The sequence below is a fragment of the Lolium rigidum genome, chromosome 4 (assembly GCF_022539505.1).
Source record: "Lolium rigidum isolate FL_2022 chromosome 4, APGP_CSIRO_Lrig_0.1, whole genome shotgun sequence".
Taxonomy (NCBI): Eukaryota; Viridiplantae; Streptophyta; class Magnoliopsida; order Poales; family Poaceae; genus Lolium; species Lolium rigidum.
Genome location: NC_061511.1, coordinates 242,305,319 through 242,327,080, shown reverse-complemented (window position 1 = coordinate 242,327,080; position 21,762 = coordinate 242,305,319). Strand labels below are relative to the sequence as shown.

At 45.2% G+C, this 21,762-nt stretch overlaps 2 long non-coding RNA genes across 2 annotated transcripts; one reads left to right on the top strand and one right to left on the bottom strand.

Annotated features, from left to right (window-relative positions):
- Positions 1-227: 227 nt before the first annotated feature.
- Positions 228-572, bottom strand: LOC124705797. The gene is made up of 3 exons (XR_007004164.1): positions 530-572; positions 362-437; positions 228-283 (listed from the first exon to the last, which is right to left on the bottom strand). It is a non-coding gene; the product is annotated as an uncharacterized LOC124705797 (long non-coding RNA).
- An 18,170-nt stretch (positions 573-18,742) lies between these two features.
- On the top strand, positions 18,743-21,114 carry LOC124707405. Its single transcript, XR_007004847.1, has 2 exons — positions 18,743-19,393; positions 19,534-21,114. It is a non-coding gene; the product is annotated as an uncharacterized LOC124707405 (long non-coding RNA).
- Positions 21,115-21,762: the final 648 nt, after the last annotated feature.

Below are 21,762 nucleotides of genomic sequence, written 5' to 3'. Positions count from 1 at the left end.
AAAAAACCTACTAGCAGTGCCAGGCCTAGACTAAAAAAATAAGGAGTAAACGTTGGCAGAACAACCAACAACATAAACCAGCACAAAATGTTCTTAAATGCTGACGCAGCAGCAGCAATTTCTGAAAACCCACACCAGTAGCCCCCTTTTAGCATCAGCAAACAGCAACCGGACTTGTATCTCTTCTAATCTTCATTTTTCTTGTTGTTTTCGTGGTTCTTCATTCGAGTGGAGAATCTACTATGAGAGCTGGGAGTTCTTTCCTGAACTTGTCAATGTCGGCCTGCATAGTTAGGTGGAGACAGTTCAATACTTCTTGCAGTTTTAATTTCGTTGGTTGAAATAATTCCGAACGGCATACCTGTGTAAAATTTTGTGATAGCTCGTGTCCTATCCAGTTTGCCATGTTCTTGAGCGCATAGAGTCCACATGAAATCCTGCAAAAAAATCATGTAGATTGTATTGTAATCAATATTTAAAGTAGGAACTAGAAATCTTAAAGGTGTGGTTATAATATAATGCAATGTACCCGTCTTTTTGTTGTGGCACATTGTTGACAACTTGAACTGGCCAACTATTAACGGCATAATCAGGCCAGCTATCACTCTTTTCGCAGTCGTGTCGAGATGTTACGTCCAGATGTGCTTCCATTCCTTTGAGCTGTAAGTATGAAAATATAATATTAATTAGCTTAGCACAATTGTTTATAGCAACGGTTCAATGGACTTACCATATTTTGTAGTTCTGGGTGGGCTTTTTTGAAGTTTTTTGTTTGTTTACGCATGGAGTCCAAAACTTGTATTAGTCTCTCTTCAGGATGCACTAACCGGAGCTGGTGGGTGAAAAGTCGGGGGATCCATTGATGTCGACGCCGGCAGCAGGAGCAGATTTGGGTGATGACTGGAGAAAGAAAACAAGAAATGTAGAACTGGCGGAGCAGACGCCGGCGTCCTATCAGATCTCACGTGAATGGGGCAGAAAATATATATAGTTGCCGCGTCGCCGGCTTGTTTCAAGGGATTTGTTTCCAAGTAAATAGCTACCTACCAGTTTGTTACAACCGAAGACGAGTATATCGTACTTGAAAAAACAAAGCATACGTTAGCTTTGCCATAAATTACTACTATTTAGTTACGGATAAATAATCCTATTTCGCTGGTACATAATATTTTATTATCAATAATTAATCTTGTGAATGTGACGGCACGGACTAGAAAATCGTACACCTCTCTCGGACATCCGGTCCCACGTACACCTCTCTCGGGCATTCGGTCCCACGAACACCTCTCTCGGACATCCGGTCCCACGTACACCTCTCTCGGCCATCCGGTCCCACGTACACCTCTCTCGGACATCCGGTCCCACGTTCACCTCTCTCGGCCATCCGGTTCCACGTACACCCCTCTCGGCCATCCGGACCCACGTACACCTCTCTCGGGCATTCGGTCCCATGTACACCCCTCTCCGCCATTCGGTTCCACGTACACCTCTCTCGGCCATCCGGTCCCATGTACACCTCTCTCCGCCATCCGGTCCCACGTATACCTCTGTCGACCATCCAATCCCACGTACACCTCTCTCGGCCATCCGGTCCCACGTACACCTCTCTCGGACATCCGGTCCCACGTTCACCTCTCTCGGCCATCCGGTTCCACGTACACCCCTCTCGGCCATCCGGACCCACGTACACCTCTCTCGGGCATTCGGTCCCATGTACACCCCTCTCCGCCATTCGGTTCCACGTACACCTCTCTCGGCCATCCGGTCCCATGTACACCTCTCTCCGCCATCCGGTCCCACGTATACCTCTGTCGACCATCCAATCCCACGTACACCTCTCTCGGCCATCCGGTCCCACGAACACCTCTCTCGGGCATTCGGTCCCATGTACACCTCTCTCGGACATCCGGTCCCATGTACACCTCTCTCGGGCATTCGGTCCCACGAACACCTCTCTCGGACATCCGGTCCCATGTACACCTCTCTCGGCCATCCGGTCCCACGTACACCTCTCTCGGACATCCGGTCCCACGTTCACCTCTCTCGGCCATCCGGTTCCACGTACACCCCTCTCGGCCATCCGGACCCACGTACACCTCTCTCGGGCATTCGGTCCCATGTACACCCCTCTCCGCCATTCGGTGCCACGTACACCTCTCTCGGCCATCCGGTCCCATGTACACCTCTCTCCGCCATCCGGTCCCACGTATACCTCTCTCGACCATCCAATCCCACGTACACCTCTCTCGGACATCCAATCCCACGTACACCTCTCTCGGACATCCGGTCCCACGTACACCCCTCTCGGACATCCGGTTCCACGTACACCTCTCTCGGCCATCCGGTCCCATGTACACCTCTCTCGGACATCCGGTCCCACGTACACCCCTCTCGGACATCCGGTTCCACGTACACCTCTCTCGGGCATTCGGTCCCATGTACACCTCTCTCGGACATCCGGTCCCATGTACACTTCTCTCGGGCATTCGGTCCCACGAACACCTCTCTCGGACATCCGGTCCCATGTACACCTCTCTCGGCCATCCGGTCCCACGTACACCTCTCTCGGACATCCGGTCCCACGTTCACCTCTCTCGGCCATCCGGTTCCACGTACACCCCTCTCGGCCATCCGGACCCACGTACACCTCTCTCGGACATCTGGTCCCACGTTCACCTCTCTCGGCCATCCGGTTCCACGTACACCCCTCTCGGCCATCCGGACCCACGTACACCTCTCTCGGACATCCGGTCCCACGTACACCCCTCTCGGACATCCGGTTCCACGTACACCTCTCTCGGCCATCCGGTCCCATGTACACCTCTCTCGGACATCCGGTCCCACGTACACCCCTCTCGGACATCCGGTTCCACGTACACCTCTCTCGGCCATCCGGTCCCATGTACACCTCTCTCGGCCACGATGAATAATTTTACTTTTTAATTAATCGCTTCATACTTTTTTTTCTCAAAGCATTCTTTGCAGGCTCAATGGAAATATGTTGTACTTATTTATGTTTCTTTTGCCATACCCAAACACGTGCTACAAGGCTTACTTATTACTGTAAATAACATGACGCATGCCACAATATAACTTCATTGGAATAGAAAGACCACCATGAGATTCAGGTCGTCCACACAAGTTCAAAAAACCGTAAGCTAATTAATCAAAACCTGGACACTTATCAAAACCTGGACATTTGTTCCAACGAAATATTAAAAATAAGTCTGAACTATATCACCAAATCCAGCGAAATATTAAAAATAAGTCTGAACTATATCACCAAATCCAACGAAATATTAAAAGTAAGTCTGAACTATATCAACAAATATGACAACAATACTCGTGTCTTGTCGAAGTAGCATCATTTATTTGTTTTCCACGTCTCATGCATCGGCTTCCACCTCTTATTGTTCTTCGATGGACCACCTTTAGGAATAATTTTTTTGGATCCGAGCACTTTTCCCGTGAAGGTTTGGTCTGCCCTCGAAAAGTATGCGAGGCAAAGGACCAAATGATGCCGCCTTATTTTCGTTGTTGTCCTCGCCGACATCCGGCGTAAGACTCTCTAGAAAATCAAGAACCTTCTGTGATTTCTCCGGGCTGCTTGCAGCATTAAATAGAAAGAGATTAGACCTGTTGCGGAGGTTGTGGTAACGATCCATCCGCTCAGACCAATCATGCATATTAGCTTTCCTCTCTGACTCAAATGCCGGCTTGGCTAGCATTGTCCATCTTCTCGAAATACAACAACTAGGAACGCCGATCAAGCAAGGAACTTCGTAACGAGAGAATATGTGTGTGCAGGGGATCTCCTCTGTCTCCATCTTCGAGCAGCGACAATTAACTCCCCGGAGCATTGGGCCGGCCATGGTAAGCTTCACATCATAAATGACATCCATTCTCTCTTTGAGAGCAACAAGCATAAACTACTACGAGCATCTCGCTTGGTCACCTTTGCTACCCCCCATTTTGGCAATTGATCTATCTGCTTGCTTCACCTTCTTGAACATCACCTGGAGTATAAATGTTTGCGAGAACTTCTCAAAAGTGGTTCGAGCATCTAATTCTGTAAAAGGTACTGTCTGTGAAGCTCTAGCATCCAATTCGGCCTCATTCTTGCGTATACGCCATAAACAGTGATCTGTATGCTCTAACAAATCAGCAAGTGACATTCGCCTATCCAAATTCTTATGAATCCTAGAGTTTAGACTTTCACTACGCTGATTACTCTGCATCCCAAGAAAATATCTATCTTTGGTATAGGCTCTAGACCACTTCTTCCGTAGCTCGTACATCCTATTAATCCATGCATCTTTTTCGAGATTTCATACTCCTCCAGAAAATCTGCCCAACGACTCTCGAACTCGTCGACATTCCTGTAGTAATAAACAAATTTTCTAAAATCGCTGAGCTTTGTTTTGCGGAGATGGCGTATCATATTTTGCTCGATGTGCCAGCTACACAACCTGTGATCTGCATTAGGAAATACTTTCGAGATTGCCCTTGCCATAGCATGGTCACCATCGGTGATTACTGACCTAGGATGGTTCTGCTGCGCCGACTCCAAAAATGCTTCAAGCAACCACACATAAGATTTCGTTTTCTCATCTGACACAATACCAAATCCAAACACAGTCGTGCTACGATGGTGGTTCACACCAATGAAGGGGACAAACGGAAGATTGTATTTGTTCACACGGTATGTGCTATCAAAGACTACGACACCACCAAAGGCATCGTAATCCATCCGACACTGTGCGTCTGCCCAAAATATGTTTTCCAGGTGCCCTTCACTATCGGTCTTGTGCTTGTAAAAGAATTCTGGATCTTTCTCTTGTCTTGCAGCCATATAATTGAGCATAAATTCAGCATCACGACCTTCAATCCTTTCCTTCTTGTACTTGGCAAAAAAATTATAGAGATCCCGAGGTACAAAGCCTACCTTCTCGGGGCCACCATGCTGCTTCTCCATTACTTCCATAATCTCGTGCGTTCGAAGGCCACCAATCCCATACTCAATGGCATCAGCCTTTTGAGCGTCATTCAACCCACGATGAGACCTTATGAAAGTTGTCTGATCACCAATGGCGAGTGGATGGTTATGTTCAACCACGAAATCTTTTACAAACCATTCTCCACTTTCCATAGACATCTCGATCTCCATCCGAGCACCGCATCCACAACGCGAAAGTGGCCGAAGTGTTCGTTTTCGTTTAGTTTTTTCAAAGTGCTTCCTTGCCCGATATCCTTCTTTGGAGCACACATAAAGACGCCGGAAAGCTATGTTCGTGCCTGGCTTCTTAGTCAGCTCTTCTTTTCTAACACCAAACCCCTTGGACTTAGCATATGCATTGTAGTACTTGTAACCTTCTTCCTCGCTACTAAAAGTTTCATTAACCACCATATCGTGCTCTTCATTGTCCTCCATGCCCTCCATGACGTAAACTGCAGTTATGAATCAAAGCCATATTATTACAAGTCCGATAGTAAAACTAACACATGTTTCAGTATGAATATGTAATCAGTACCATTCAGTGCTTGAAGTTATGCTTTATAGTTTTTTTTTCGAAATGGGGAGAAAGACCCCTGCCTCTGCATGCTTTATAGTTTTTAATGTGATAATAAACTGTTGGCAAGAAAAATGTAATGCTAGATCAGTCATGCTGCTACTCTTACAGGATTTCATGAATTAAATGTTCCTAAAACATTGCGGCTACTTATGGAAAATACCAATTGTTTCTCACAGTTTCAGTTGGTCACACCATACTAATCTCAAGTGAATTTGATGTCACATACCCTTGTTGAATATTTGAAAATAGTTTATGTTCCTATTTGTGCCATTCCGATACAATTTTTCTGGGTCTGAACATTACTTTCATCAATTTATTGTCTGCTTTTTGTCAGTCCATATTCTTACCAAAACGGAAAATGCTACATGTAGTAATTGATAAAATGTCTTGGATAATGTGATACTTGGCAATTGTTGTGCTCATGTTTAAGCTCTTGCATCATATACTTTGCACCTATTAATGAAGAAACACCTAGAGCTTGCTAAAATTTGGTTTGCATAATTGGTCTCTCTAAGGTCTAGATAATTTCTAGTATTGAGTTTTGAACAACAAGGAAGACGGTGTAGAGTCTTATAATGTTTACAATATGTCTTTTATGTGAGTTTTGTTGCACCGGTTCATCCTTGTGTTTGTTTCAAATAACCTTGCTAGCCTAAACCTTGTATCGAGAGGGAATACTTCTCATGCATCCAAAATCCTTGAGCCAACTACTATGCCATTTGTGTCCACCATACCTACCTACTACATGGTATTTCTCCGCCATTCCAAAGTAAATTGCTTGAGTGCTACCTTTAAACAATTCAAAATTTATCACCTCTTATTTGTGTCAATGTTTTATAGCTCATGAGGAAGTATGTGGTGTTTTATCTTTCGATCTTGTCATTTACTTTTGACAGACTTTCACAATGGACTAGTGGCACATCCGCTTATCCAATAATTTTGCAAAAAGAGCTGGCAATGGGGTTCCCAGTTCCGATTAATTAACTTGCATTAATAATTCTCTTCACATGTTTTGCTCTGATTCATCAGTAAGCAACTTAATTTTGCAAATAGACACTCCTTCATGGTATGTGAATGTTGGAAGGCACCCGAAAATTCGGTTAGCCATGGCTTGTGTAAGCAAAAGGTTGGGAGGAGTGTCATCCATAAATAAAGAAAAACTAAACTAAAGTACATGTGTAAACAAAAGAGAAGAGGGATGATCTACCTTGCTGGTAGAGATAACGTCCTTTATGGGAGCCGCTCTTGAAAGTCTGGTTGATAAGGTAGTTAGAGTGCCCGCTACCATTCGTTGACAACAACAAACACCTCTCAAAACTTTACTTTTATGCTCTATTTATGTTTTCAAAATCAAAGCTCTAGCACAAATATAGCAATCGATGCTTTCCTCTTTGAAGGACCTTTCTTTTACTTTTATGTTGAGTCAGTTCACCTATTTCTCTCCACCTCAAGAAGCAAACACTTGTGTGAACTGTGCATTGATTCTTACATACTTGCATATTGCACTGGTTATATTACTCTATGTTGACAATTATCCATGAGATATACATGTTACAAGTTGAAAGCAACCGCTGAAACTTAATCTTCCATTGTGTTGCTTCAATGTCTTTACTTTAAATTATTGCTTTATGAGTTAACTCTTATGCAAGACTTATTGATGCCTGTCTTGAAAGTGCTATTCATGAAAAGTCATTGCTTTATGATTCAGTTGTTTACTCATGTCATTACCATTGTTTTGATCGCTGCATTCATTACATATGTTTACAATATGATCAAGTTTATGATGGCATGTCACTCCAGAAATTATCTTTGTTTATCGTTTACCTGCTCGGGACGAGCGGGAACTAAGCTTGGGGATGCTGATACGTCTCCGACGTATCGATAATTTCTTATGTTCCATGCCACATTATTGATGATATCTACATGTTTTGTACACATTATATGTCATATTTATGCGTTTTCCGGAACTAACCTATTGACGAGATGCCGAAGGGCCGGTTCTCGTTTTCGTTGTTTTTGGTTCCGTAAATCCTAGTAAGGAAATATTCTCGGAATCGGACGAAATCAAGACCCGGCATCCTATTTTTCCACGAAGCTTCCGAACACCCGGGAAGGACCGGAGGGGGCCACGAGCCCACTGGACCATAGGCCGGCGCGGCCTGGGTGTGGCCCGCGCCACCCTATGGTGTCGGCGCCCCTTCGACCCTCTGACGCCGCCTCTTCGCCTATAAGAAGCCCCTCGACCTAAAACCTCGATACGGAAAAGCCACGGTACGAGAAACCTTCCAGAGCCGCCGCCATCGCGAAGCCAAGATCTGGGGGACAGGAGTCTCCGTTCCGGCACGCCGCCGGGACGGGGAAGTGCCCCGGAAGGCTCCTCCATCAACACCACCGCCATCTCCATCAACGCTGCTTGTCTCCCATGAGGAGGGAGTAGTTCTCCATCGAGGCTCGGGGCTGTACCGGTAGCTATGTGGTTCATCTCTCTCCTATGTGCTTCAATACAATAATCTCATGAGCTGCCTTACATGATTGAGATTCATATGATGATGCTTGTAATCTAGATGTCGTTATGCTAGTCAAGTGAATTTTACTTATGTGATCTCCGGAGACTCCTTGTCCCACGTGTGTAAAGGTGACAGTGTGTGCACCGTGTGGGTCTCTTAGGCTATATTTCACATAATACTTATTCACTATTATGAATGGCGTAATGAAGTGCTTATTTATATCTCTTTATGATTGCAATGTGTTTTATATCACAATTTATCTATGTGCTACTCTAGTGATGTTATTAAAGTAGTTTTATTCCTCCTGCACGGTGTAATGGTGACAGTGTGTGCATCCGTGTTAGTACTTGGCGTAGGCTATGATTGTGGTCTCTTGTAGATTATGAAGTTAACTATTGCTATGATGGTATTGATGTGATCTATTCCTCCTACATAGTGTGAAGGTGACGAGTGTGCATGCTTTGTGTTAGTACTTGGTTTAGTCGTGTTGATCTTTCATGCACTCTAAGGTTATTTAAATATGAACATTGAATTGTGGAGCTTGTTAACTCCGGCATTGAGGGTTCGTGTAATCCTACGCAATGTGTTCATCATCCAACAAAAGAGTGTAGAGTATGCATTTATCTATTCTGTTATGTGATCAAAGTTGAGAGTGTCCACTAGTGAAAGTCTATTCCCTAGGCCTTGTTCCTAAATATCGCTATCGCTGCTTGTTTACTTGTTTTTCTTGCGTTACTATCGCTACCATATTACCACCATCAACTACACGCCGGCAAGCTATTTTCCGGTGCCGTTACTACTGCTCATATTCATTCATACCACCTGTATTTCACTATCTCTTCGCCGAACTAGTGCACCTATTAGGTGTGTTGGGGACACAAGAGACTTCTTGCTTTGTGGTTGCGGGGTTGCATGAGAGGGATATCTTTGACCTCTTCCTCCCTGAGTTCGATAAACCTTGGGTGATCCACTTAAGGGAAACTTGCTGCTGTTCTACAAACCTCTGCTCTTGGAGGCCCAACACTGTCTACAAGAATAGAAGCACCCGTAGACATCACCAACCTGCGGCTCAGGCGAAGGAGAAGAATCGGATTCGATCGACGTATCTGGATCGGTCAAGTTAATCTGGTTTGCGACCTCTGTCTTCCTAGAGTGATTCATGCACATGTCTAGTTTCGATTTGGGTCGTCGTGTTCCCTCGTCGGTTGCAGGATCGTGTTAGTCGGCTCATCTTTTGGCATGTTCGACTCATCTTCCTCTTGGACTTCCCATGCTATTAAGATGGAGTTGCTGTCTCGGTGGCGAGTGGTGCCGATGACCGGTGATGGGTGGTCGAGGCGTGAAGATCTTCGTCGGCACAGATTCTGCACATTTCTTCTCTAGAGCTCGTCATCAAATCGGAGCTGCCAGTTTTCTGCGCGAAGGGTCGACTGTTTGGCATGGACAAACGTGGGCCTCATGAGCCCACCACGGGAAGGACCTCTCAGGTGGTCGTTGTTCGATGAAGTTGGAGTATCTGGCTCATGGAGGAGTGATGACGATGACATTAGTGGGGAACTTCAACAATGGACCTTGTGATTTGGTGGTGTGTATGTGCGCGCGTGGTTTGTGTTGGTAGTCATGTTGGTCGGGTTTGTCCTCACAATAGTCGTTTCGTGACGGCTGGCGAAGGTAGTTGTTGTGGTTTTTACCCAGTTTTTCGCTAATAAACTGTGCAATGTTCCTCTTAAATAATGAGATGATGTAAAGATCTTGCCTCCGTTTAAAAAAAAAATCTATTAGATGTGTCCGAAGCGTAAGAATACTGCCGCGACTAGATTTTCGCAAAGAATTAAAGGTAGAATTTGCCAACCTATCACGTGAAATCACATACACGATGAGGAAAGTCCAGCCCCTATTGCGAGTTTCTGGATCGTCGAAATTAGGCTACCAAGCTAAGGAGTCTAGCTTGTCAAAATTTGCAATGACATGGCAACCATCTGTAGTGCCAACTAGACATCTTGATGGCATGCCATGCCAGTAAATAAAAAGATGCTTGCGGTAACAATCTATGTTAGCATAACATCAAAATTTTGAAGTAAAATAAGTCTACAAGCTAATTAATGCAGTCACTAGCCTAACTATAGCTCAACAATATAGATAATTGAAATATAATGTATCGCTACATCTATGTGGGAGCTACATCAATGAGTAGAGAGATGCTCACAATAATACCATATTGCCCATGTGCTCCCTCCGATAGTAGTGAATTGGGTGAAGGCATAATTGCATGGTTCATGCCCCACATTTGCTCCTATTTAACCGCGAGAAGGGAGATGGAGCGAGATCTTACTTCACAAAAAAATACACCATGCTTACATACCTAAGGTCGAGAAATGGGTAGAAGTTAGTTGTTGCTAGGATCACCTCACCATACGTAATGTATAATCGTCTTGGACTTGGTTCGAATTGCTCCGGTGGTGTTGTTGAGACCGGATCGAATACATTCGTAGGAGTTAGAAGCATCGGGATTTGGGAGTGTGCTTACCTAAGTTGTCTATGCACAGAGTATCATTCTCGTCCTAATCAAACATACATAAATCTTCCTTCATCGGGTGATAAAGGTAGCACCACCTGGGATAAGCGTAGTACCATTTGGCTGAGGAGTACTTTTTTTCATGTCGGGGTTACTCACTCGGCGTCATATTGTAGATGGATGATAAAAGATGGATGTGTTATCATGGCTCAAATAGCATTTAAATGTACTCATAGGGTAGGATGTACATGCGTGCGTTCGTAAAAGTAAGTGTATGCATGACCTATCTGAAAAATCAACACGAATAATTGTATGATGTCCAATCAGAAATAACAAGAAATAGCTTGTGAGTAGCAATCTATTACGTGAACACGTTAGTTGATTCCGCAGACCTTGTTGTACACCAGAAATGATGATCCTCCGCACCGCCTTTTCGGCGTCTCATCCACGAGTTGGTCGTGGCTCATGGACAAGGACAAGGTCAGCAATCAACAGCAGCCGCACAGAGTATGATATGGCCTCCCCATCGCGCCTCCCGAGCAGGCGAGAAGTTTCCAGGACCCGGCCCATCCCACGGACGCGCAAATGCGTCCGCGTCACGTCGCGTTGCCGATGTCCCACGGCCACCGGCACCGAACCGGTTCGGGATCCGACTGTGTTTGGTTTGATTTCCGCCGCCCACCCGTTCCCGTTCCCGGTGCCGTCCCCATCTCGCGCAACAATGCCTTGCCTAATCCAGCGGTGACGCCAGCGCGACGACGTCGCAGCCGTGTCCCTTAAGGATTTCGCTGGCGCCAGCTCGCCCACCGCCTCTGCTCTGGCTATAAAAGGCCCCCATCGTGCGCCCCTCTCCTCCCGCGCTCTGGGTTCCGGTCCGTCTCGGTGGCCTGCGCCTCGTCCTCTCATTCCTCGCGATTGCGGAACTCTTCCTCGTTTATTCTCCCGTCCCTCGATTCGTTGTGCGAGCTCACCCCTTCACCTATATTACAGTTTCCTACTCGTTGTTCTCTTGTTATCCATATGTTGCGATTCTGTTGTGTCACATGTCCTATTCCACTGTTACCCATATGAACCGTGTCAAATATCCTCTACCTATCGCCGTTGTTTGTTGTTTGGGCCTTTGCGAGTCGTAGCGCATGTGTAGGGGTCTGCTGTTATCTCTATACATATCTGTTGGGTTGTTGGGAGGTTAACACATGCTATATCAGTTGTTGGAGATACTCATGCTTTACTTACCTGTTAACAACTAAAATTGTAAGCAGAGGCATCTGTGAGCCCCGTTGCGAAAGCATCAGAATTTTGACTTGCTAATGTCCCCTAGGACCCGAGTTCTTGTTATCTGTTCCGAGATTGAGCGCTCTACCCGTACGTGGGGATTATTACTGGGACCCCCCCTCACCCATTACCTTTTTCTCAAGTCTGTTGAAAAGGGGGGGCACATCCTTGGTTTTATTTGCCTATGCCATGTATGCCATGCTTTACTTACTATTGCCTTCGAGTGTTCACATTCTGTTGCCTTCGGATGTTTATATTCTGTGAAGTACCCCGCGAGACGTTTAGCGAAAGCGTGTGGTTTATACGCCTAGCCGCTGTCGCAAACCCTGAGTCCGCGTCGCAGTACGGCCAAACTTCATCTCGGGTAGCTTAGTCGGGTGCCCCCTAGACTTTCTTGTTGAACTGGGAACGGTCTTGTTGTGAGACATCGCCTGTAAGAAGCGGGTCGGGCATGCGTATGGTTACATTTGGGCAACCCCTGCAGGGTGTACATCTTATCGATAAGCCATGTTCACGGTTATGGACGATTTGGAGCTGTTTAGCTTGATCATAGAACAACTTACACATTTATGATTGCTGCTAATAATTTGTTGATAACTTGCGTAGCAAATTAGCATCACTATAACTGATACCCAATAAAAACTTGTTAACCGTTTGAGTGCCCTTGTTAGTACTTCTTCTTCGTGAAGGGGGAACACATCGGATGGGTTATGACTGCAGAGTATAGAACTGTTACTTTATGCGCTCTCTTATCTCCTCTGATTAGACGAGTGTTGTAGTGTGTCTCTATTCGTTAGTTGCTTTGCTGCCGCTAAACTCCACCATATAGCCGGTCGTTGTTTATACTACCCACCAGTGAGCACAGCTGGTCTTGTCTCGCAAGTGCGTGCCATGGTACTTGCCCTCACCTTTTTCTTTTGTCTCCTCTCCCTTTTGTTCGCAACCGATGGCCCGACTTCGACAGGTACGAGAAGATCGACATTAGCAAGGTTACCCTTCCGGCTTGTCCTGGGCAGGGTTATGGACGCCACTGGTTATCTTCAGGAGTCTTAGTCCAATTTGTATCTTGTCCGTACTCGGACGCCTTCGATATTTCTGTTTTATTCGGATCTTGTATATTTGTATCTTGGCTCGTTGGAGTTGTCGTTGTTGTCATATATCTGCTTCTTGTGGGCTCTATTGAATCCTGTTGTAATGTTACCGCTCGTGTTAATTCCTCTGGCATCACATGTGTGATTCGTCGCACACGTCGTGTCAGAGGGTATCTCTGAATCGACATCGTGCGGATTTCGGCGGGATTGCTGGAATCCTCAGGGTACTGGTTTCGGGGCATCACACCAGCTCGCCCACCACCTTTGCTCCGGCTATAAAAGTCCCCCAGGTTCGCGGTGCTCCCCTCTCCTCCCCTGCTCTAGGTCCGCTCCGTCTCGGTGGCCCGCGCCTTCGCTCTCGCCTCCTCGTGATTGCGGAGCTGCTCCTCGTTTCTTCTCCCACTCCTCCGATTCCTTTCGATCGATATGCGTAGCGTACTAGCGTCGAATTGATGTTTGCTCCTCCTCGCCTCCGCCTCGCAGATTCCTCGGCCCGCCCGTCGTCGCGACTCTCGGCGATGGATATATTCCTAGGCGGATTAGACCGATGTCTCTCGATCGACCGGGCTGTCTAGTTTGCGAAGTCTGTCCTCATATAGATCTCTCTTTTTGAAATGGAGGCAAACACTTTCCCTAATCTATTAATTAAAAATAAGAGATATGCCTGGTTAATTAACGGAAATCTCGACAAAAACCATTACAACAAAACCACCAACAAACAACATGTAACACATGCAACTTATCGACCAACTAAAAAAATCAACAAACTTTTCTAAATAAGTAGATGTGTCACAATTGAGAGAAAATTGGTGTGCACATCAAAATGAACTTTTATTTTTATCGAAACCAATAGTCAATTCAGGTCAGGATATGTGTACCAAACAAAAATCGAGATCATTCTGATGACCATAAAGCTAGGTTTGTTTTAGAATAAAATCAAGAGTTCAAGACTAGCTATAGTGGAAGTAATTTTTATATTAGTACATCCATTCCAATAAATAATTTTTTTAAGAAAGATAAATTAGCAATTTAAAAGCGAAACAAGCTTTCTAAAAAAAGGCTTATATTTTAGAACGGGGGTAATAACATGGCAACCATGTGTAGTGCTAACTAGACATCTTGATGGCGTGGCATGTCATTAGATAAACAAATGCTTACGGTAACTAGCTGTGTTAGCATAACATTAATATTTTAAAGTAAAATAAGTTTACAAGCTAACTAATGCAGTCACTAGCCTAACTATAGCTCAACAATATAGATAATTGAAATATAATGTATCGATATATCTATGAGGGAGCTAGATCAATGAGGAAAGGGATGCTCACAACTATACGATATTTCCCATGTGCTTCCTCTGATAGTAGGGTGAAAGCATAATTGCATGGTCCTTGCCCCACATTTGCTCCTATTTAAACGCGAGAAGGGAGATGGAGCGAGATCCTACTTCACAAAAAATACCACCATGCTTACATACCTAAGGTTGAGAAATGTGTAGAAGGTAGTTGTTGCTAGGGTCACATCACCATACATAATGTACAATCGTCTTGGACTTGGTTCTAATTGCTCTGGTAGTGTTGTTGAGACCGGATCGAATACATTCGTAGGAGTTGGAAGCATCGGGATTTGTGGGTGTGCTTACCTGAGTTGTTTATACACTAGGTATCATTCTAGTCCTAATCTAACATAGAGAACCTTCCCTTCATTGGTTTGTCTTGGTACCAACAGTTAGGACGAGTATAGTAAGAACTCACTGTGGAGTACTTTGGTTGGGGTTAGCCTATGGACGTCAAATTGTGGATGGATGCTTGATGGCCTCCAATACCCTCCGGGTGTGGTCATAGAAGTGGATGCAGGTACCTGCATTCGTAAAGTAAGTTAACTACCTAAAATACAATTGTGGCGGCTAAGCTATACCAAAAACCAACACCGACAATTGTATGATATTTGATCAGAAATAACAAGAAATAGCACTTGTGAGCCAATCTATTGCGTAAACACGTTTTTTTTTAACACAGATGGGGTCAGCGACCCCGGTGGAACTTGCATTACGAAGCAGGTGGCAGGCACATTTTGAAAGAAGGCCCTTTTTTCATCTATTGCCCTAGGAAACCTAATATTTGAAGAAAAGGCCTTCTTTCTTACATACAACACCCCAGCAGAATAAAATAAAAAGCAATCGAGGACAAGGGTGTCTCTGCCGCCAGACGCCGACGAGCTCAAGGCGTTGCCGCCGAGTTCCGAGAGCGGTTTGCTCGAAAGCTCTCGACCGCCGCCAGGATCCACACGCTGGCAACTTCCATGAGGCCGGGGACGAACCACTTGGCCTCTTGGAAGCGTCGAGCTCCAGCGACTGATCCAGAGGGCCTCCATCTTGGAGGTTGAATTCGGGCCACCTTGTTGGCCAAAGATCATGGCGACGACACCGGTCACCATGTGATCCGCTCGAGGAAGAGGATGTCCACCAGACCACCATCTCCTGCAGCTGGTAACTTTGCAAGCACCCACACCACCTCCCTCGCCACCAAGGCTGGCCAAGAGGAGAGGAGAAGCAAGGCCACCAGGAAGAAGACGGGCACGCTTATTGGGATAGAGGCTCACCGTCGGAGAGACCTGTAGCTTCTTCCACCATGGAAGCTCGCCGAGGAGCTCAGCCGGTGACTGATCTGTGCCGCGCCGAGGCAACAGACCAGCCGAGGACCCCCACCGCCCGGCAGATCTACCGAGACCCCTGCCATCGCTCCCCTTCTCCTCGCCTCCACGGCAGGTCAGAAGGAGGAGATACGGCAAGGCATCGCAGAGCATACAAGACTGCGACGAATGGCCTTATTGACGGAGATATCTACAGCGGCGACCGACGTCTTCTTCCATCGAAGCTCGCCGGGGAAGAACCACCGCAGGAAGCCCCAGATCTGGCCAAAGAAGATCTGAGTCCTACTCCAGACGTGGGCATAAAGCCCAACACTACTCCTATACATCCTACAGACGGATTGGGATTCGGTGACATTAAAACAGAATGGCACGCTGTGCCATGATCTCCATCCACCCTACACTTTTCATCTAACGGCTGTAATCAAGCGATCAGAAAATTTTGCTAAATTTGTCTTTTTTGCTGCGTCCAAAATATAAATTATTTTTGATTCAAACTTTCCATACTTACAACATGATTCATTGGCAATACGTACATTTTTTGTTTTGAATTTTTTGATGATTTTCAAAAAAAATTAAAAAATTCATCAAAAAATTCAAAACAAAAAATGTACATGTTGCCAACGAATCATGTTGTAAGTACAGAAAATTTCAATCAAATATACTTTGTATTTTGAGCGCAGCAAAAAAGACAAATTTAACAAAATTTTCGGATCGCTTAATTGCGGCCGTTAGATGAAGAGTGTAGGGTGGATGGAAGGTCATGGCACAGCGTGCCATGCTGTTTTAATGTCACCGAATCCCTGTCCCCTACAGACACAGGCACGGAACCTCAGCCAGCCGCCGAAGAGAGCCTTGGTCCGGCCAAGAACAACGGTGAGGCAGCTCAGATACTGTAGAGAGGTGAGAGAGGGGAAGGGGCGGAATGGCCGTGTTAGCAAGACCGTAAACACGTTAGCTGATTCTTGTGATTCCGCAGATCTCGTTGTGCACCATGATCCTCCGCACTGCCTTTTCCACGTTCTCATCCACGAGTTGGCTGTGGCTCACGGACAAGGACAGCAATCAACAGCAGCCGCACAGAGTATCCTATGGCCATCGCGCGTCTCGCGAGCAGCCCAGAAGTTTCCACCGACGCGGCAAATGCGTCCGCGTCAAGTTGCGTTGCCGCCGCCCGACCACACCGGCACAGATCACCAATTCAACTGCTTTTCATTTCCGCCGCTCACCCGGTGCCGATCCGTCCCCATCACGCGCAACAATGCCTTGCCTAATTCCCTCAGAAAAAAACAATGCCTTGCCTAATCCAGCGGCGACGCCAGCGCAGCCGTGTCCGGTGAGGATTCCGCTGGCGCCGCCTCTGCTCCGGCTATAAAACTCCACCAAGGTGCGCCCCTCTCCTCCACCCCGCGCTCTGGCTCCGGTCCGTCTCGGTGGCCTTCGCCTCGCTCTCGCTCTCGCCTCCCTAGCGATTGCGGAGCTGTTCCTCGTCTCTTCTCCGGTTCCTTTCGATCGAGTCGCCTAGCGTCGAATTGATGTTTGCTCCTCGTCGCCCCTGCATCGCAGATTCCTCGGCCCGTCCGTCGTCGCGACTCTCGGCGATGGATATTGGAAGGCGAGGGATACGGACTCGATCGGTGTTTCGATCGATGGACCTGTCTGGTTTGCGAACTCTGTCCTCCTGAGTCTGATTCCTACGCATCTCTAGTTTCGATTCGGATCGCCGGTGTTGGTCGGTTGCAGGGCTGTGTAATAGTTTCTGAATTGGACCTCCCCGCCTAGCGAGTCCCGCAACGGAGGCCGAGGCAGGTCAGTTTCTCGTGCCCGGCGATATCGATTTGTTGGTTCCGTCACCCCCTGCCCCTATGGATTTCAGATTCCCATCCAATCGGCTCCCCCACGAATTCCGTCAGTTAACCGAGGTGTGGATTCGACGCCCTTGGTCGGTTTCTTTATTGTGTCAGCTGACCTCGGTTTGTGGGATGTGTTCCTCTGCTTGTTCCTTAGATGACCCAGCAGGAGGGTGATCCGTGATCGTCCTGGAGAGATGAATCGGGATGTGGAGGTTTGCTCTGTTATATGTTCACGGTGATTGGTTATTGTTCAACTATTTTGGTATGGTCAGATTTCCCGAGGATTGAAGCTGGATAGTATTGCTCATCGTAGGATCGGAGCCATGATTGGGATTCGTGTTTGGATATTATCCCCTTCCCTCCTCGATTTAGTTTTCTTGGTTTGCACTAATATCCGTCAATTCTTACTTGGGGACTGTTGATGATTCTCCAGAGATTGATTTTTTTACGGATCAGACTGGTGATTGTAGGATTTGCGAAGCTTCTGTTCTGCGTTTGGATAATCAGGCCCTCTCGAACTCACCTTCCTTCCTGTAGTTTGAATAATCTGCCAATTCTGACTTGGGACTTCTCTGGCTCTCCAGCTATTAAAATATACGGATTGGACCGGTGATAGTAGGATTCGGGAACTTCCGTTCTGCCTATGGATAATCAGCCCCCAAACTCAACTTCTTCCTCTGTAGTTTAATTTTGTTCCTTGCTATTCTGATTTGGATTTTTGCTGGTCTTCAGAAATTTGGAGTAATACATCTTAGTGGGAGCCCGGGAGGTCTATTTTGGTTCAGCATGATGCGGCGGTTCCTTATTGGATCTTTCTTTCCAAACTTAAATTAATTCTTCGATGATACATCAGCTTTGTCCCTTCGTCAGTAACACTAAGCTCTTGCAGATATTGCCACGGAAGATAATTTGCAGTTTAAAACAGCGGTCATCGTCCGTCTGCCTGATCCCTGCCTATGCCTGATTCACTAATCACCCTCAGCGTTTGATGCATACTTCTTTTTATTTTCTTAAGCTCTAGCGCCCTTAACTAGAAATTCATAGGACGGCCTCTTGTCTTTGCAGGTTCTAGTTGCCGAATTCAAGTCTGACCCTATGCTGAGTACAACCTGTTTGAGGATTTTTTTTAAAATTACTCAACTTGTCTTCTCAATTCATCATAAATTTCATGGTGATAAAATTAATGGAGTGGGGTTGATTATCCAAATATCCGAGGGGTAGGGGTAAGCCTCGCTCAGCTTAGACCGAGAGAAACCAGGTACATCAGTTTGAAACGTTCATGGATGGTCTGTTAGGTTCCATTTTGTGTCCGCATCAGCAAGTTGGCTGCAGGACTGGATCTGGTCCAGAACTTGAGCTCCCTACGGCAAAGGGGACTTGGGAAGGTCAGTTTCCAATGCTCTCTACGGCAAAGGTGATGGTTCTGATGAGATGAATGGAACGGTTGAGGTTTGATTTCTGTTTGTGGTTATCTTTATTCGTTATGACTCGGAGCTTATTTGATATGGTTGGAACTTGTGAGCTGCTGGATTGGATTGCCGATCATGGGGTGGAACTAGAGAAGTTACATACATATTGTGTTGGGATAATCGGTCCTTCTGAATTTAATTTCTTTCTCAATTCAGTGTACACCAATTCCAATTCTGAAATGGATTGTTGGTTCTCCAGATATTGGACTTGCACAACTTAGCGAAGGTGCCCTATTTTGCTTCATCATGTTATCGGTGGTTCCTTTTTGTGACTTGAATAATCTTTAGCGACTTCCTTTGATAATTAACTTCCTAGTTATGGCTTTCTCCCTTCATCCGTAATTATGTGCTCTTGCAGATATGGAAACGGAGGATATCATTCTGGATCCAAGGGCTGTTGTCTATCTCTCAGTCGAGCAAGCTAATCCTATCCCCTCAATCAATGCATGAACAACAAATCTACAGTAATGTCTTAAATCAAATCTATTGTTGTGTTACATCTGTTTGGAGATCTTCTGAACCTACTACCTTATCAATTCACAACAACTTGTTAAACGTATAAATTATCCAAGTATCTCACGGAGAGTCAATATTGGACATTCAGATTGATTTGCAGAGGTACAGTGATTCTGTGGATGCTTTGGAGCTTCAGTTAGATGGCGCATCTTACAAGAGAAACTCAGTGCTCTCTATTTACATCTGTTGAACTCTTGTTTTGATCAAACACATGTTTTGTCTCAGTTGCTTCTTGCTTTGATTGGGGGTTTCGCTTCCTCCTCCTCTGAGTTTGCAGAATGTGCTGATGGTCACTCAGAATCTGCAATATTGTTCGGTTTGCAATATATCTCACTGTGGTTGAGTTTCTTATCTGTACGCTTCATCCCTGTGCTTTTGCTGCTGAACGTGTCATTTGCAGTATATGTTTTGGATTGTTGGGACATGTTGTGGTTAAACCCCCATGCATCTGGAGTCAGCTCAGTGTATTAGATGGTCTGTTTGTTTTATTGGTTAGGCTCACCCCATCAGCTTCAGTGATTTTATAGATTTGAATTGCTCTCTGCAAAATTTGCTTTATTTCACTCTCCGATGGCAATCATTGTAATTGAATGTGTGTTTTGGAACCCTGGATTGGTTTGCACTGATAGATTTGATAGATTTGACATGATCTAGCTATAAGACTGATGGTGGAGATTGGATTGAAGGCTAGAGGTTTGGTTATAAGTTAATGCTCATTCTTTAGATCATGTCATAATTTTATGATGTTAATTTGTTTGGTTTTGGGTCAACCCTAATCGGAATTGTGGGTCAGACCTGCATAGTTGAGGATTTGAAGGTGTCATGAAGCTTGACTGGACTGTAGATCACAGAACTGGAAGAAGTCTGCAATGTTTTGTTCGAATATTTTCTTCCTTTGAAGTTCCTTCTTTAATACAGATTGCTCTTCTGTTTGATTTCATCCTGAAGCGCATTTGTACGGTAAATGATTACAGGGTATTGCAGATGTTGATCTGATATGCATTGTGGATGGAACGGTAGGCCCAACAGTTGCCTCACACTTTATGCCATTTATTCCAATTGAGAGTTCATACATTTGACTTCTGAAGTATCGGGTTATATATTTGGGCTTCTCATTGATTTGCAGTGTTGGAGATTCTTAGTGCAAGGAGAGTTGGAAGGTCTAGCAAATCATTGGTTAACCGGGGTCTTTTGTGAAGCTTCAAGCCATCAACTGTGTTTGCTTTCCCAACTGTTCTGACTTACCAAAAAAATCTTGAAGCATAGTATTCCTTGATTTGGTCGTTTGCGGAAGCTTACAGTTTCAACTTTCAACTTGCATTCAGTGGCCCATCTATTCGGTACAGCTTGCAGTCTTTAATCGCGTGCACATCTGGATCTTCTGATTAGTGATCTTGAAGCTTATTATTGAACTCTGTTGTGTTCCAACTTTGTTTGGATGGAGAGGTCACTTAGAAGTCTTCATTACTTTGTTACATGTTTGTTTCTGGAATTTGGGTTTCATGCCAATATGTTTAAGTTTTATCAATGCACTCAGATGTGTTTTGTTTCTCTAGCAGTAGGTCGCAGATTTATGACCTGATAGGAAATAGAAGATTGCATGTACATGAGGCTCCGAAGGCAGTACAAGATCCTTACAGTTTTATATACTTGAATTATTTTGAGATCATGTCTGAATTTGCTGGTTTTATTGTTATTCGTGATCACAATTGGTTTGTCCACTTAACTATTTTCCTGTTCAGTTCAATAGGCCAAGTCACATCTAATCAATCTGGATATTGAATTTCGACAATCAAAGATCCACCTAATCTGCTGTCTGTCTGCACTTGTATATTAAAATATACTATTAATTAATTCAAAGATCCCTCCTAACTTAAGTGGGTAATGTTCTTATGCAGAGAGGGTTAGGAATTACACATACACTAAAACAAGCAGATGTGAAGGTTCTGAATTGGATGCGTAAACAGACTGTAGTTTGCCGAGAACACTCTACTTCCTCTTCCTGATTTTGGCTTCTTTGCTGAATATGATTTCCGGTTTGTTGGTTACTGATTTGTATTTTCAGAAGTGATGTTCTTGTTAGTGCTGATTCGGTGAGATCTGGACTGCGCCTGTCGGTTTGCTGGTGATAATAAATGATTAATTTAGCAACACAACTTGGCTTATCTGCTGATTGCTGCTGATTCCATACTGTCTCTACATCTTCAATCAGAATATAGAAATCTCTATGTCATTCTGTTTCATACTTGGTCGACTTTGTTGGATATTAAAACATAAATTTTTGATGGCTAATATTAATTAACTGTGGCTTCTCTAT